The sequence below is a fragment of the Pagrus pagrus genome (genome assembly GCF_965226575.1).
Source record: "Pagrus pagrus genome assembly, chromosome: 24".
Classification (NCBI taxonomy): domain Eukaryota; kingdom Metazoa; phylum Chordata; class Actinopteri; order Spariformes; family Sparidae; genus Pagrus; species Pagrus pagrus.
In genome coordinates, this window is record NC_140206.1 from 6002807 (window position 1) to 6017217 (window position 14411).

The window sequence follows — 14411 nt, forward strand, 5'->3', positions numbered from 1 at the left end:
TGTGTCAGCCGGTGGCTTTAGGCTGAAGAAAATGCATATAAATGAGCTCTTTACCTGCAACTACCACTTCAATTAAAGGTTGCACTTAGGCGAGCTCATAACTGTGTGTGTGTACTTTATGAACATATGTCTCCGTACGCCTGAGGGGGAAGACCAATCCGCGCTTTTAAATCACACCTTGAACTGCCTGATGACCGCGGGCCGGCTGGCTCCGTGTCCGAGGATGATAGTGCCGCTCTGTGACTCAACCTATATCTGCCGTTGCGTTTTCCCGGCATCACGTTTGCGCGGCGCCAGGGGAGAAAGAGCGAGGGACCAAGGAAAGCACTGATAAGGCGTGGAGCTAGTCGTGTAGAGGGTCAGTGCAGCGCAGAGATAGGGCAGCTACATGGCAAAAGGAAGCCAAGCGTGACCACTTTCTTACTCTTTCACTCATCCGCCTTTCCTTCCCGTCTCTCCACCCCTCCGGTCATCCTCAATACGGTCTTGTTATCTCACGCAGCACTGATGGCTGCCGCATGTGCGCGTCGGTGTGTGTTTGTGTGTATCTTTGCCCGCATTTGTGTATGAATGGGTGCACGCCGGCCTGCCATTTTGTCGTCCCTGTGTTCAATTCACCCTTAAACATCATTCCAGCCACCACGGCGAGCACAGAGGCGTCTTTTTCGGCGTGAACAAAAAGTCAGGATGAGACGAGGTAAAGCCCCTGCATCGATTTTATACCCACTCCTCGGCTGCGGCTGTCCTTGAATATAAATGACGGTGTTTCAACCCACTCCTCTCTGCGAGGCACCCAGAATTCTTTATGGCTATCGTAGCGAGGATCTCCCTCATTTTCTAAGCTCCCCCAAACCTGCTCCTCTCATATCCCCGCAGCAACCGGAGGATAGACCTCGACATCTGCCTCATCACTGAAACTCATTTTGACGCCCGAGAGGGGAGGCAAACTAAGAGAGAATTTGATCTCTGCGAGTCTCTGGGAGCGAGTCCTCTAATCTTTCCCCCACCAATCCGTTGGGGCAGGGACACTTACAGTACAACTCACTCATCTCCAGTGGCGGCTTTGATTCTCTCGCTCCTCTCTGCTGATTTCGCATAATCACACGGTAATGAGGTTGGCTGCGGTGCGCTGGCGTGGCCCCGGCGCGCAGGCTAGCTCGCGCTCGCATGTTAAGGGTCTGCAAGGAGGTTTTAGTTAAGAGGAGGAGGAGGAGGAGGAGGAGGAGGAGTAGGAGTTGGAAGGAGTGGAGGGAGAAAAAGGTCTGGAGCCCCCTACTTTGCGAGCACATTTGTTGGAAACACAATTACACAGGCGCACAGAAGCATACCGGGCTCCACAATGATTTCTCCATTCTCCAGCTGGTGGAGCGGCTAATTTCCTTAGCAGCTAAGTACTTATAGATTGCCCTGTAACAGAAGCTCGCGACAATGGAGCTGAGCCCAACGGACGAGGGCAATGTATCGCATGATTGTTTCTGCCTCATATCTGCCATAAAGTGGAGCTTGTTCTCATACAGGAGCAACGCTAGCTGAGTTACACACTCAGTAGGTAAACATTCAGGCTGGGGGTCTGATTTTCTGCCAAATAAGTGTTTGCTGATTTCACCGCTGCCTGAGCAGAAGCACAGGGAGCGGGTGAGATGACAGGAACAGCACCAACATAATGTGATTCAATACAACTCAGTGTTTTCAAGGGAATGATTGTGTATCTGAGGCAGGTAGTGGAGGTGGTGGTGGTGGTGGTATGGGGGCTGAGTTGCATTGTGGGTAATGTAGGCAGCAGGTTTTGAAAAGAAGTCCACTGGTCTAGCATTGTACTCGACAGAGATATCACCTTTTATTATTCCACACATTCTTCTTCTTTTTCAAAACCTGGAGCATACATTACCCACAATGCAACATAGTCACACTTTTTTCACATATGCAGGGATACTCCTGTAATTACACTCCAAATGTAAAACTGGTGGAGTTGCCCTTTAAATTGCTTCTTTGAAATTTGAATCTATATGCCAAGTAAAAACACAGCGATGTACTTAATGACCGATTAAAGCCACACACCGCACATTATATCATATCCCTTACAGTCTTGAGGCAGCTCATAAATAAGTATTGCCTTTCCGCCAGAATTTATTTAGTCAGTGTCCTATTTTCCAGATGGCGTCTCTCTTATTTCATCAACTTTACTGCGCTTCACCCAGATCAGTGGGTACATCCACGCAGGAGTGGGCGCAGGCTTGTGGTTTATGTGTGCATATCCTATAACATCACAAGTGCCAGGCGTCACGCTGAGAGTGGACACGAGGCGATGGACCGCTGCGAGCGACTGTCAAACTCTGCGGGGGGTGTCGTTTACCCATCATGCAGTGTTGTGGAAAGCGAGGCATCACCGGTCGTGTCATTAACCCTTTACGTGTGGCTGCGTCTCAACAGGCAGACATGATTTTGGCCTCTATAGAAGTCGCCGCTGTAGCGGTGCCAATTTATTGCAGTTCAGTTTGTGTGATTCCTGTTCTGAGGCCACAGGAGTGAAACTGGAGAGCAGCTGATTCATTTAAATGGTCATTTTTATGTTCATAATTTTATTTTGGGTTATTACTAGAATAGGTTTACATGTTAAGTGCCCCAAAACACATCAGTTTCCTCATACTGTCCAGCTCTGCAGCACTGTATTCCCTCTCTGTCTGAAATGCTTTGTTTTAGCTCCTGTCTCTTAACGACCCACCCAGTCTCCTCTGATTGGTCAGCTCACACATGCCTGAGCCAGCACAGTTCAGCATGTCTGCAGTCGAATCTGTCGTGTTTTCAGCTGCGAATTAGCTTCTACCGATAATTTTAAGTCGTTAAAACTTTTAAGCTCGCTCAACTTAAATTTAAAAGTCTATTTTACTCGGTAATTCTGAGGTAATCGGTTTCCTGACTTTTCTAAAGTAAAGGCAACTTTTAAAAGTTACAGTGATGGGTCATTTTTTTTTTTAAGTAAAGTCACTTTGCCAGTTTTTAAAGTGTAAGTAGCTGACCCAAAAGTCCAATATCGGTCAGGGGTTAAATCAAAATGGCGCTTTGAAAAGATTTGAGGTAATTAGCTGAGATTAATGAACTTTTATTCATCATCATCATCATTGTCACAATCCACCAAATGTTTCCGAGCATCGCTGACTTCTCACAAATACACTTTAATTGTCAATTTCACCAGCATCCATCTGCTTCATGTCATCTGTTGCGCCGTTTTCCTGAAACATTGTGATGATTTCTGAGTGAAATATGGTGTTTGCAATAAAAAATAAGAAACTTGACTGACTTGAGTGCTCTAAGAGGATTTATACAAGACTCCCACCCACCCACCTACACACACACACACACACACACACACACACACACACTCACATACAGTCCAACCTACCCCACTGACCTGCTTTCTCAACACAGCAGATGTACATGATGTTCCCTCTCCATCTTTCTTTCTCTTTCCCTTCTTCTCTCTCTCTCTCTCTCTCTCTCTGTCTCACACACACACACACACACACACACACACACGAGGGGGTGAAGAGCAGTGGGGTCTTGTGGGTGCTCATCACACACACTCGACAGGAGCAGTGCTCTTGGCGAGGAGGAGCTACATGATATATGAAGATGGCCACTTTGAGTCCGTCATCGCACACACACACACACACACACACACACTGCTCATCAGCCCCCTGCCCTCCAACCAGCTCTTGAGACACTGATGGTGACATATATGGAACACATGCAGACTGAAGCCTCTTAAATATTCATGTCTCGTCTGTGTGCCTGTACATCGCCGTGCGCATCACAGACAGCGTGTGTGTGTGTGTGTTGGTGTGTGTCTTTACATTTGCAGACAGATGTCAGTCTGGCCCTGCATATCTGTACATGATTGTGTACTTATTGTGTGCAGCTGTGAATATCTACCGTCCTACATTTCAGCTGTCGGATGCCGAACATGTGCGGCCTGTGTTTTTTTTTACAGCGGGGAAATCAAATCTCATTTTAATCTCATTCTTACAGCGGACATTTTGAACCCAGATCACATGTCCTGAAAATCTTTGCAGAAGATCACAATAGAAACAAAATCATGTCAACAATGTAATAGAGAGATTGTATTATTTGTTAAGTTTTGGGGTCTTTGAGGTAGCTTTTGCATGATATGTATACATCAAGGTCAAACTTAATATACACAGATATAAATATTGTTTTTTAACCTCAATTTTGACCAGGATCTACTGTGTCCTAATTATTTTCTTTCCTTAACTAATTCAAAATATGGGTATTTCTGCAGTATTGCACACTTAACGCTTCTATTTTTCTTTCTTCACACAACTACCTCTTACTTTTTGCATGTCCAGCTGAGTAAAACAGTACGTCTAGATATCCTCATTTAAAGGGTCAACTTGTTACATACGGCCAGAATTGTAATAGTTTAATAAATAAATAAACTAACATTGATGACAGAATGTAAAGAAACAACAAGTGTTGACATTACTTCAAAGATGTCTATGTACTGTGTTGAGGATAAAGTTAGCATGCTAACCAGCTAGCCTCGATCTCTTAAAACCACTTTGCACTGCAAGAGACGACAATCTGATGGCTTGTAGACGAATAAGTGAACAATCAAGTCAATAAACCGTAATAATGGATGAAAGTATTGCAGATGTGTTATAAATAAAGATAGACACAAAACATTTTGAATGTCAAAACAATAAAATATTTATTAACACCCCATAAGATCTCTGATTTATGTACATTTTTTGAGATATGCACACCTTTATGAACAGAGTGCAGAGGCGTTTTGATAGTATTATCTCCAATTTCTCTAGTGCCTACATTGATATTTTGCTTGATTGGTAAGTGCTTCACACCCTAAAACCTGTGCAGCCGAAGCTAAAAGGCCGTGTAAGACAATAAACCATAAAGACTGTTAAAATTATTGAAACTGTGTCGTAAAAATCGACCAACATCCCTTCTCCTCTGGCGGCACTTCACTGCAACACAAACCAGCAGAAAACCAACAATCAACACAAGGAAGAAGAGAAAGAAAGGAAGGAATCTACAATACATTAAAGCAATTGCTCTTCTGCAGACCCTTGGATGCCCGTGTTGAGACCTCTATCACAGTGACCCGTCTCTGTTCTGCAGTAATTTAACGCATTGTTGTGACTTTAAGCGGCGACGGCACGACAGCTGATGGCTTCGGATATGAACGCGCCCGCGATAACTTGCACAAAAACGACCTCTGGGTCCATCCGGGTCTTTAGGAGACACCGTTTTAATAAAAGCCCCTCGCCTCAAGGTCTATCTCGACGCTGTAATGTATGTTCGAGTGTCTGGGCCTATTTGCCGTTATAACACTTGAATCTAATCAGAGGATAGGCCACTTTTAGAGTGTTTGGAGAAACCACTTGTGCCCACAGGCAATCAACACCTCATCAGAGGCCCCCCTCTCATGTGGAGAGAAGGGGGCACCAGGCCCAGCAGTGAAGAGCGCAATTTTACCTCCTTGTCTTTTTTTTTTTCTACCCCTTTCTTCTTTCTCTGTGCCCTTTGTTGTGCTCCTCTTCATTTTATTGTGTTTCTCGATTCTTGTCAGACCAAAAAAAAAAGACTTTTGCTGGTGTAGAGCAGGTGCTACCATTGACACACAAACAGACTGGAAGTTTATTGATCTTTGTTGATTTTAAAAGGAGATTAAAGGATTTAATTTTAGGTGTAGAAAAGGTTTAATGTGTCTACTGCAGCCCAGTCTGCTCTGATTGGTCAGCTCGCGCAGGCCTGAGCCAGACAGCTCTCCTGGTATTTTTAGCTTCCAGTTTGCATCCACTTACCGTGAATATCTCCACAAGAACTGCTTCTAAAGCAAAAACTTCCCCAGCGGACGTGTTAAGAGAATGAATATGATCCGTATCGGCTCGGCCTAACTGCCCAGCGGGCCGCTAACAGCTTTGTAACACTCGATACTCGATAAAAATATCCAGCAAAAGCTGTCTTCTTTGCTTGTACCTTCCACGTCTTCCATTAACGGCAGACAGTGAAGTTGAGAGATATCGACTGACAGGTTTTTACTTTTGCTTAAGAAGCAGGGATTCTTCTTGTCCAGGGAAATGTGTTTAGATAGTCTTTCTCCTCTCCTTTTCTGTATGTGGCTCGCACTTACTGAGGAGGGCGAGGTGCAACAGTACAGCAGACTACATGCTGTACACCTATCTTCTGCTGAAAACGTTTGAAAACTTGTCTTAAAATCGGGAGAATAAGGGGGAACTCCCGCGAAAACCTGGATGGAGGATGGCCCCATGGCTGAAGGTGGTGCCGTGTTACATAGTGAAGTTACAGAAGGACATGTTATACTACAGACGAGGCGTTTTAGGCAGTCCAGGAGCAGTGTTTTCTGTCAGACACACTGAAGGTAAAGCACAATACGTCCCCTTTAACCACCATAATTTCCTAATTTCTTGTCAAGAAGCCAGGACGAGGCGTCCGCAGCCGACAGGGGCTTAAATGCCGTGACTATGCTCCTTCTTGGCATTCTGCTGGGATCACAAACAGGAAATTTGGGTTTTGTTTCGCCAGGACAATGAGTCTGGTCTGGAAAACACTGCCGCGCGACGGCAGCTGCATCCAGAGGACGACGGCTGCCGTGCGAATTGTTTTGGTGCGTGCCGCCGGTAATTGGAGGGGAGCGCAACACATGCAACACGGCGGCAAGATTCCTGAATGAGAGCGACTGTCGACTGTCGATGCAGCTTCACTGTTGTGGGATGAGCGCTTAGTGTGAGCTCTACCGGGAGAGATACTGTACAACCCGGGCCCAGACTTAGATTCACTTCATGTCTGCACAGGGAATTATCTACGCTTTCCCCCCATTGTCACCTAGTAGCAGTGCATATCTCCACCCCAGCACATTGATCTGCTTCTGAGACATAACAGAGGGAATGTATGATGTGTGTTCCCGGTGAATACTCTTCCACCTGTTCCCCCCCCCCCTCCACGATTCCCCGTCAAGAGAGACAGACAGAAGGGAAGCGGGGGAGCGGGTGAAAGAGGTAAGATAGAGAAGAAAGCAGACGTAATACACACAGACACAGACACACTAATGATGTTGTCAGACAGCCTCCGAGTCTTTGAACACACTCCCAGTTGTGTTTGCGGGGTGCGCCAATGTGTGCACACTTGTGGACTAACACATCATCGCATTAGACAGGCACTCCATCACTGTCAAGTGGCAAATTTGGAGGGAGAGGCAGCTTCCTGCAGTTGCAACAAATCTCAAAAAGCCCTTTTGTGTCTGTCAGTCTGGGAGTCTTTCATTTTGACGGCAGAGAGAACCAACAACATCAGACTTAACAGCGTTCTTTTCATCTCGCCGAGGATAAAGGAAGACAAACAAACCGGTTATGTTCTGCTCCGTCTCTCCGTCACATGGTCCAATTTTTTCGAGGAGATGCAACATTAGACTGGAGATAGCTGCAATATGCGGATGAAATGGGATTACGTGGCCGGTTTGAGCATCTAAAGTGGCGTTTAGTGGCCGTTATACAATCACATCGCCATTGTTGTGCGTTTAAAACCCCACACGCTGGGATAAGTGTGAGAAATGAGGATTTTTAACATTAAAATCCACGCCGCAGCGTTTCAGTCAGCGCCGCAGTGTATCGAGCACAACTTTGCACCTACATGCTCCCGGATAATGTTATTCATGGCCTCCCCTGACTGACACATTAATCAAAAGCACAATCTGCTGTTATCCGACATGATCAAGTGTACGCCTCCTCGTGTCAGACGCCCCGACCGCTTAATGTAGATTTTATAGTTTAATAGTTGCACTGAAGACGGGGACAAGTAAACACAAAATCAGTTACAATCATGGCGTGCAGCTCAGGCCATCACCGGCGCAGCGGCGGTTGTGTAGCTGAAAACAGTACATGTGTATCAGCTGTGTGTGTGTGTTTAGGAGGGCAGGTGCCATTAGATCGACTACAACAGTAACACAGGTGACTTCATTTATCTTGCCAGTAAAAGTGTTATAATGCAAAATACTGTATTAGAAATTCATGATGAAGATTGTTGGCACACGTCTTTCAAGCAACTGACAGCAAGAGCATGATCAGACTGGCTTACAGTCTCTCTTCTGACTCCTAGCAGGAGAATACCAACTTCCACTAGTTGTGATCTTGGTCGGTTGGTCAGTGGTTGGTTAGTTGGTTGATTTATTGTTTGGTTGCTTGATTGGTTGGGTGGGTGGTTGGTTGATAGGTCTATGGGTTGGTTGGTTGCTTGGTTGGGTTGTTGGTGGGTTGGATGGCTGCTTAGTCAGTTGGCTTGTAATTTGTTGGGATGGTTGGATGGCTGGGCTGTATGGTTGGCTGGTTGATTGGTTGGTCGATTGATTGGTTGGATTATTGGTTGGTTGGTCTATTGGTTGGTTGGCTCACACTTTCAGCAGGATGACACAACAGAGTTGTGCCAAACTGGGATGGAGGATGGGTCTCGGCGCAGCACAGACCCCATTAACTTTTGGTGTGGCTCTGGATAAAGGGACTGATCCAGGAATTTTTTCCTCACTTTCTTTAATATTGTGAGAGAGGGCGTTTAATGACATTTTTGTTCTCAGGGAATAATGCATGGATCTCTGAAATCAGGTGTATTTCGGCAGCAATTTGAGTCGTATAATAGATCTTGTGAGCATAAATTACGGTTCTGGGATGTTTAAAGCGTGATGCAGGGCTATCGAGTAATATAGGATTAGGCTTGATTGTATTTAAGGGCACTTCTGGGCCTTCTGGGAGGTTTGCACTCTATCTTCTCTCATTCTAGTTTATAATACAATTACATGTGACTAGTTAGTCCCCAACACTGTTTATATTACTGGATAATAAGTAGTGATGCATGAATGTATCCATCACTTTTATATACATTTTCCTTCTCATGCTGAGAGAAAAACGTTGAATGTAGGATTATGACTTATGAGAGAGTATTTCCTGCTTTGTAGTACTCCAGTAGAGGAGATGAATACTTCTTCCTTCACTGACTAATAACACAACTCCTGCTCGCACCACTACCACTTTATACTAATTTAAGCAGCGGCGGTGCTGCAGCTGCTACCTCTACGACTGTGATAATGATTACTGTAGGGGTTTAAAGGGGAATAAAACAGACAGGAGGTAACACATTATGTAAAAAACACGCTTTAAGCAGCGATTGAGAAGACGACATCGTTAAATTTTGCCCTCAGTATAGCGCGGCGGAGCCGTTAGCAAACCAAATGTGCTGTTAGAACAAAGACAACAAAATGCCAAGATCGCAATACAAATCTGCCGTGTTGTGTCTTTGCGGGTGAATTGTTTGACACCCCCCTCCCCATCCTCGTCACGCTCGCCACCAACACCACCACCCCCCTCCTCATCCAACTTGAGAGACAATTCCTCTGTTCCTTAATGATGTCTGTGTGGGAGGGGCTTTTTTTTTTCTTTTTTTTTTACAGCATCAAAGACAAGACACTCAAAGGCAAGTATAAGAAATGACTTAATCATTGCACCAGCGCACTATCTCAATGTCTCTCACCCTCTCTCTCTCTTCCCCTTTAACTGACACACACACACACACACACATTCACACACTCCTCTGTGTAACTTTGCTAGAGGCAGCGGCATGGCACCTTCTCGCTTTCTTTAGAACATTCTCGCACTAATCAGTGGAACCCTGTCCTCGCCCGACACACAAGGGGAGTGTGTGGGGCATGAATAAGGCACCAACGTCAGCCATGTTCCCTTTTTCCATCTATCACCCCTCTGCCAAAAAAAGAAGAAAAAAAAAAAAAACCCAACCTCCCCTCCCCTATGAGCCCTGGGTGAGTCTTTCTGGAGACAGCACCCTTCTTTTTGATGTTTGACAACTGAGAGAGAGGAGGGGTTAGGGGAGGTGGTGCTGCTGGTGGTGGTGGTGGAGGGGAGACTGCACCTTTCATCCAGCGGATGCTATCCTAAAGGGAAAGAAGGGATGTGTGTGTGAGCGAGCTTGTGTGTGCATATTTTGGATTTGCGGCTGTGCCGGTCATCCAGGTTTGAACGTACGCAGGCAAGCTAGAAAAATACCCAAATTATCAACAGGTACAGTGAGGAAGAAGAAAGGATCGTAATTAAAGGCTCATTTCGTCCAAGTCAGAAAAAATACATTTTTACCCAGACATTAGAGCATTCATAATTTGGGTTTTGGTGTCAACAGTTCACCAAAATCAAAAAATATACATATCCTCCTTCAACCTGTGGTGATATTTACCCATCTAGACTGTTTTGGTGTGATTTGCAGAGGTTTGGCACCATCAGCAGTAAAGATGTCTTCCTTCTCTCAGATATAAAGGAACTATAAGAAAGGGAGTGTGTATCTGCTCTTGGACAAGAGGCGAGCTAACTAAGCTAGCTAACTTTACAGCCAAGGCCTTTTGTCCGTGAGTAGACCCACGTTTCCTTTTGCGAAGTAACACGGAAAGAAAATAGTCCCAACATGACACTGCTCACAACAAAGTCTGTGGATTATCTGGAGTTACCGGGTCATGATTTCTGTAAAGAGACATTCCTGTTGAGTTTTTTGAATGTATGCTTTTGACGCTTTGAGCACCACAAGTGCCATCTAGTTCCATTATATTCAAGAGAAGGCAGATGCTTTATATTAAGGTCCTTGTAATAAGCCTACTGATAATGGTAACGAGGCTCTTATAAGGTCTTATAAGATGCTTGTTTTCATTAGTGTTAATAAAAGCATAATACATTTGTTTATTGTTAGATATTAAGATAAGAGACTGTTGTGTCCACAGAGATCTGTCTCCACAACATCTCGGATCAAGCCGTTGCACTCGACAGGTTCCGCATCGACAGACTGCAGGACTACAGCGGTATGACGAGAGGTGGACTCTGTGTTTACAACATCGATGCTTGGTGCTCAAAAATAGCCAAAGTTGACTGACAGTGTTCCCCAGACGTCGAACATGCATATTTGTAGGTAAATAACTGTATATATATTCTGTAATTTGTGTAGTTTCATGAACTTCCATTTCATTATGCAACCCTGTGTTGTATCTCGAATCTACCTTTACATGTAAAACTGTTGTTTCTGCATGTTTATGGCTGTTTTCACACTTTTAGTATTCTACATATCGCTGCTGACCATTTTCCAAAGTAAACAGATATGTTTCACATAAAAGAACGATCTCAACAGCGTTGCCAAAGAACAATAACAAAACTCTGTCCAACATAATACAAGCAAAGAAACCGAATTTCAAATTTAAGGAAGTTTCAAGCTCGACAGACACAAACCTTGAATGTGTCGCTACCTGGAAAGTATGAAAAATCATCTATCACGTGTTAATAAGTCACCAGAAGTGTGCTGCATTTGCGGCACGAGGTAAAAACCTGCGGCGCGCTCGTAGCACACTTCATGAAACCAGATGTGTGTTCCTTTATGCGCTCTGTACTCCAGCACCGTGCATACCCACATGTGTCACGCTCCGAGACGAGAACGCACAGTAATGAACCTCAAATCCATGTTCCGCTGTGTTCTCCACACAGTAGGGGTGAAGACATGCGGGGCCGTGTCCCCTTCACCGGCACATGGCGGCTGAGAATTGAAGTCACATGTGTCCTTGTCCCCGCGTGGAGGCTCTTGTCATTGTGCAGCAATAGGCCTATGATCTCCCTCGCTCTCTCGCTCGCTAATATAAAGCCCCCTCAGGCTCCTCTCTCGCCCACCTAAGGTTTCAAGGTTGCGGCTCCGCTGTCACATTCTGACTATTCGTGTCTCTCGTTTTTTTTTTCTTCCTCTTGCCTCTGCTGTGAATAGAGTAATCACCTCCCCCTCACTGACTTCACCGTGAGCTTATCGTCATGCCCAGATCAGGCTGCGGTAATGGAGTCTTGAAGTCAATTTATATATACAGCGCCTCCTTTCTACTGTATGTTTCCTGACAGCACGTAGTCAGAAGGCTACCCCCGCTTCTGAGCGGTGAGCAGCAGTCGCGCTCGTGTAGTCAGGCATTTGTCTTCCTGTTATTGTTCTTCGCTGTCTTCTCCGTGCTCACCTGTAACTCGGAAAGTTAACATGCTCGTATAGCAATACGTGCATGCACACGTGTGGGAATTTATTAGGTTTTATAACATGGATTTTTCCTTCAACACAAACTTATCTTATGTATTTTTTCCCTCTTCTTGTTCCTTATTATTTTGTAGTTTTTGCTGATTCTTAAAAGCAGTCCAACAGACAATTAGTGTATCTACGTGTATTGATTTGAGTGATTGGATTTCTTTCTTTTTCTTGTCATGCAGACAAAGTGCAGAAAAGGAACAAAAAATTACTTACAGGTAGAAATATCTGATTCACTGTATTCAGTACAAACTCCATTTCTATATTTTCTTAATGCTCAACAGCACAGAAACTCACTATGATCATTATGTATTCATTATAAATTATGAATATGTCCGTTATAATGAAAGATATAGTTTTTAAGTCATGAGTTACTCCATGCATTTAATTTTATGAAGCCCAATCTGAATTTAATCTGTGCCATGTCTCATTCACTGTATAATATAGCCTAAGTGTAATATAAACAGCACACTGTAAGCTCATTATTATGATTAACACAACTGATTAATTATGACTCAGTATAATGCATCAACATCTAACAGGGCCAGTAGAAACATTAAAGCTTCCCTGCAGAGATTTCATGCAACGTCAAGGTTTCTGTTAACTTTCACTGTAACTCGGCAAAATATATTCTGCTAATCCCCCGCTGTATATGTTTTCATTTGATTATAATGTCAATAATTTTCATTTACTGGGTGATTAGCTGGAGGAGGCACTTGTACTAAAGTACTTAAATCACGCTGATACCAATACAACTGCAAAAGTCCTGCTCTGAAAATGAAATTTAAGTATTTTCCTATGAAATGTTGCAGAGAAGAAGTATAACGAGACATGATAAGACAAGACAAGTAGCCAACAAGTCAACTTCAAGGGACAGTTGACCCCAAAATCAAAAAAAGTATGTAACGTCACGTATCCATCTAGATTGTTTTGGCGCGAGTTGTCGAGTTTTGAAGGTATCTGGCATCGACTTGTCTGTTTTCCTTCAATATGACAGAACTATAAAGGGAAGCGTGCATCTGCTCGCGGACAAAAGGCGAACTAACTAAGCTAACTTTCCATTCCAACACTGCTGAATAGTCCTGCCATTCATCGCCAGTGTTTACAGCAATCGCACGCACTTCATTCAACTGTATCCATTGTTCAGAGGATTGATGCCGCGTATCGGCGAACCTTGATTTCAGCGGAAAATCTGCCCCTATTTGCGATCCACCTGTGTTTCCTTTATTCCTGTGAGTCACTGACATGGCTCGGCGTCACGCTGGGATGAAGTGAAGTGTTGAAAACCTTCAAATGTCACAAATTGGTTAAGAAATCAAAGAGCGAGGGGCTTTGTTGTAAACTCGTCTTTACACCGACGATCAAGACTTTTTACAGCAAGAAATTCTTTGCAGAGAAAGAAATTGGACACTTCAAAGACTGAGGCTGCGGCATTTAATCACAAAATAACTCCCGCGTGCCTTGAAGATCGCAGATTTCGTGATTTATTGCCGCGTGAGAGTATCTGAGGGCAGATCTGTCTTTTAAGACCCTCTTAAAACGTCTCTGTATTGCGCCTCACTTAATAAACTCACTGGAAATGGCCGGTGTCATTGTATCGAATGAATTCAAACACAGTTTTTAGGAGTTTCACAAGGTCGGCAGTGGAGTTGGGACACTTGTAGTCTTTACACACACACATGCGAGCCACACACACACACACACTTATGTCCATAAATCCAAGCATGTCGGCCTTGGTGCAGTAAAACCAGCAGTCTCTCTTTCTGTCTCTTTATCATTCCTTACAGAGTCGTCACACACCTCAACACATTCGTCCTCCACCGTCTCTCAATCTCTCTTTTTTGCCCACTCCTTACCTTCAGCTTCATTCAGCCCGCCCAGACCTTGGAAAAGTCGTAATTGAATGCAGTCAGAAGACTTGAGAAAGAGAAAAAAAAAAACCACAAGGTGCACTTGAGTCCTCTTTTCAGAGTCTTGCAAGATAGCCAAGTGCACTTTCTCAAACTTGTTCAAATATTTCAGCCTACATTCTGTGCCGTGTGAAAAACTTTTTCTCACAATGGCCGCCATGCTTTTTTTGAATTATACAATGAGTTTGGAGAGTTGTGTAAGCCTGGAGGTCATTCAAATACTTCAGCCCAAGGAGGATAGTCCCTAAAACTTGGTCTGTGTCCTGATTTCATACTCATTCTGAGCAGGTTTTGCAGCCCAGTATCCCCAGAAATGATGCCAATACTGGACGATTCTGCGCCTCATTATTTAAATCC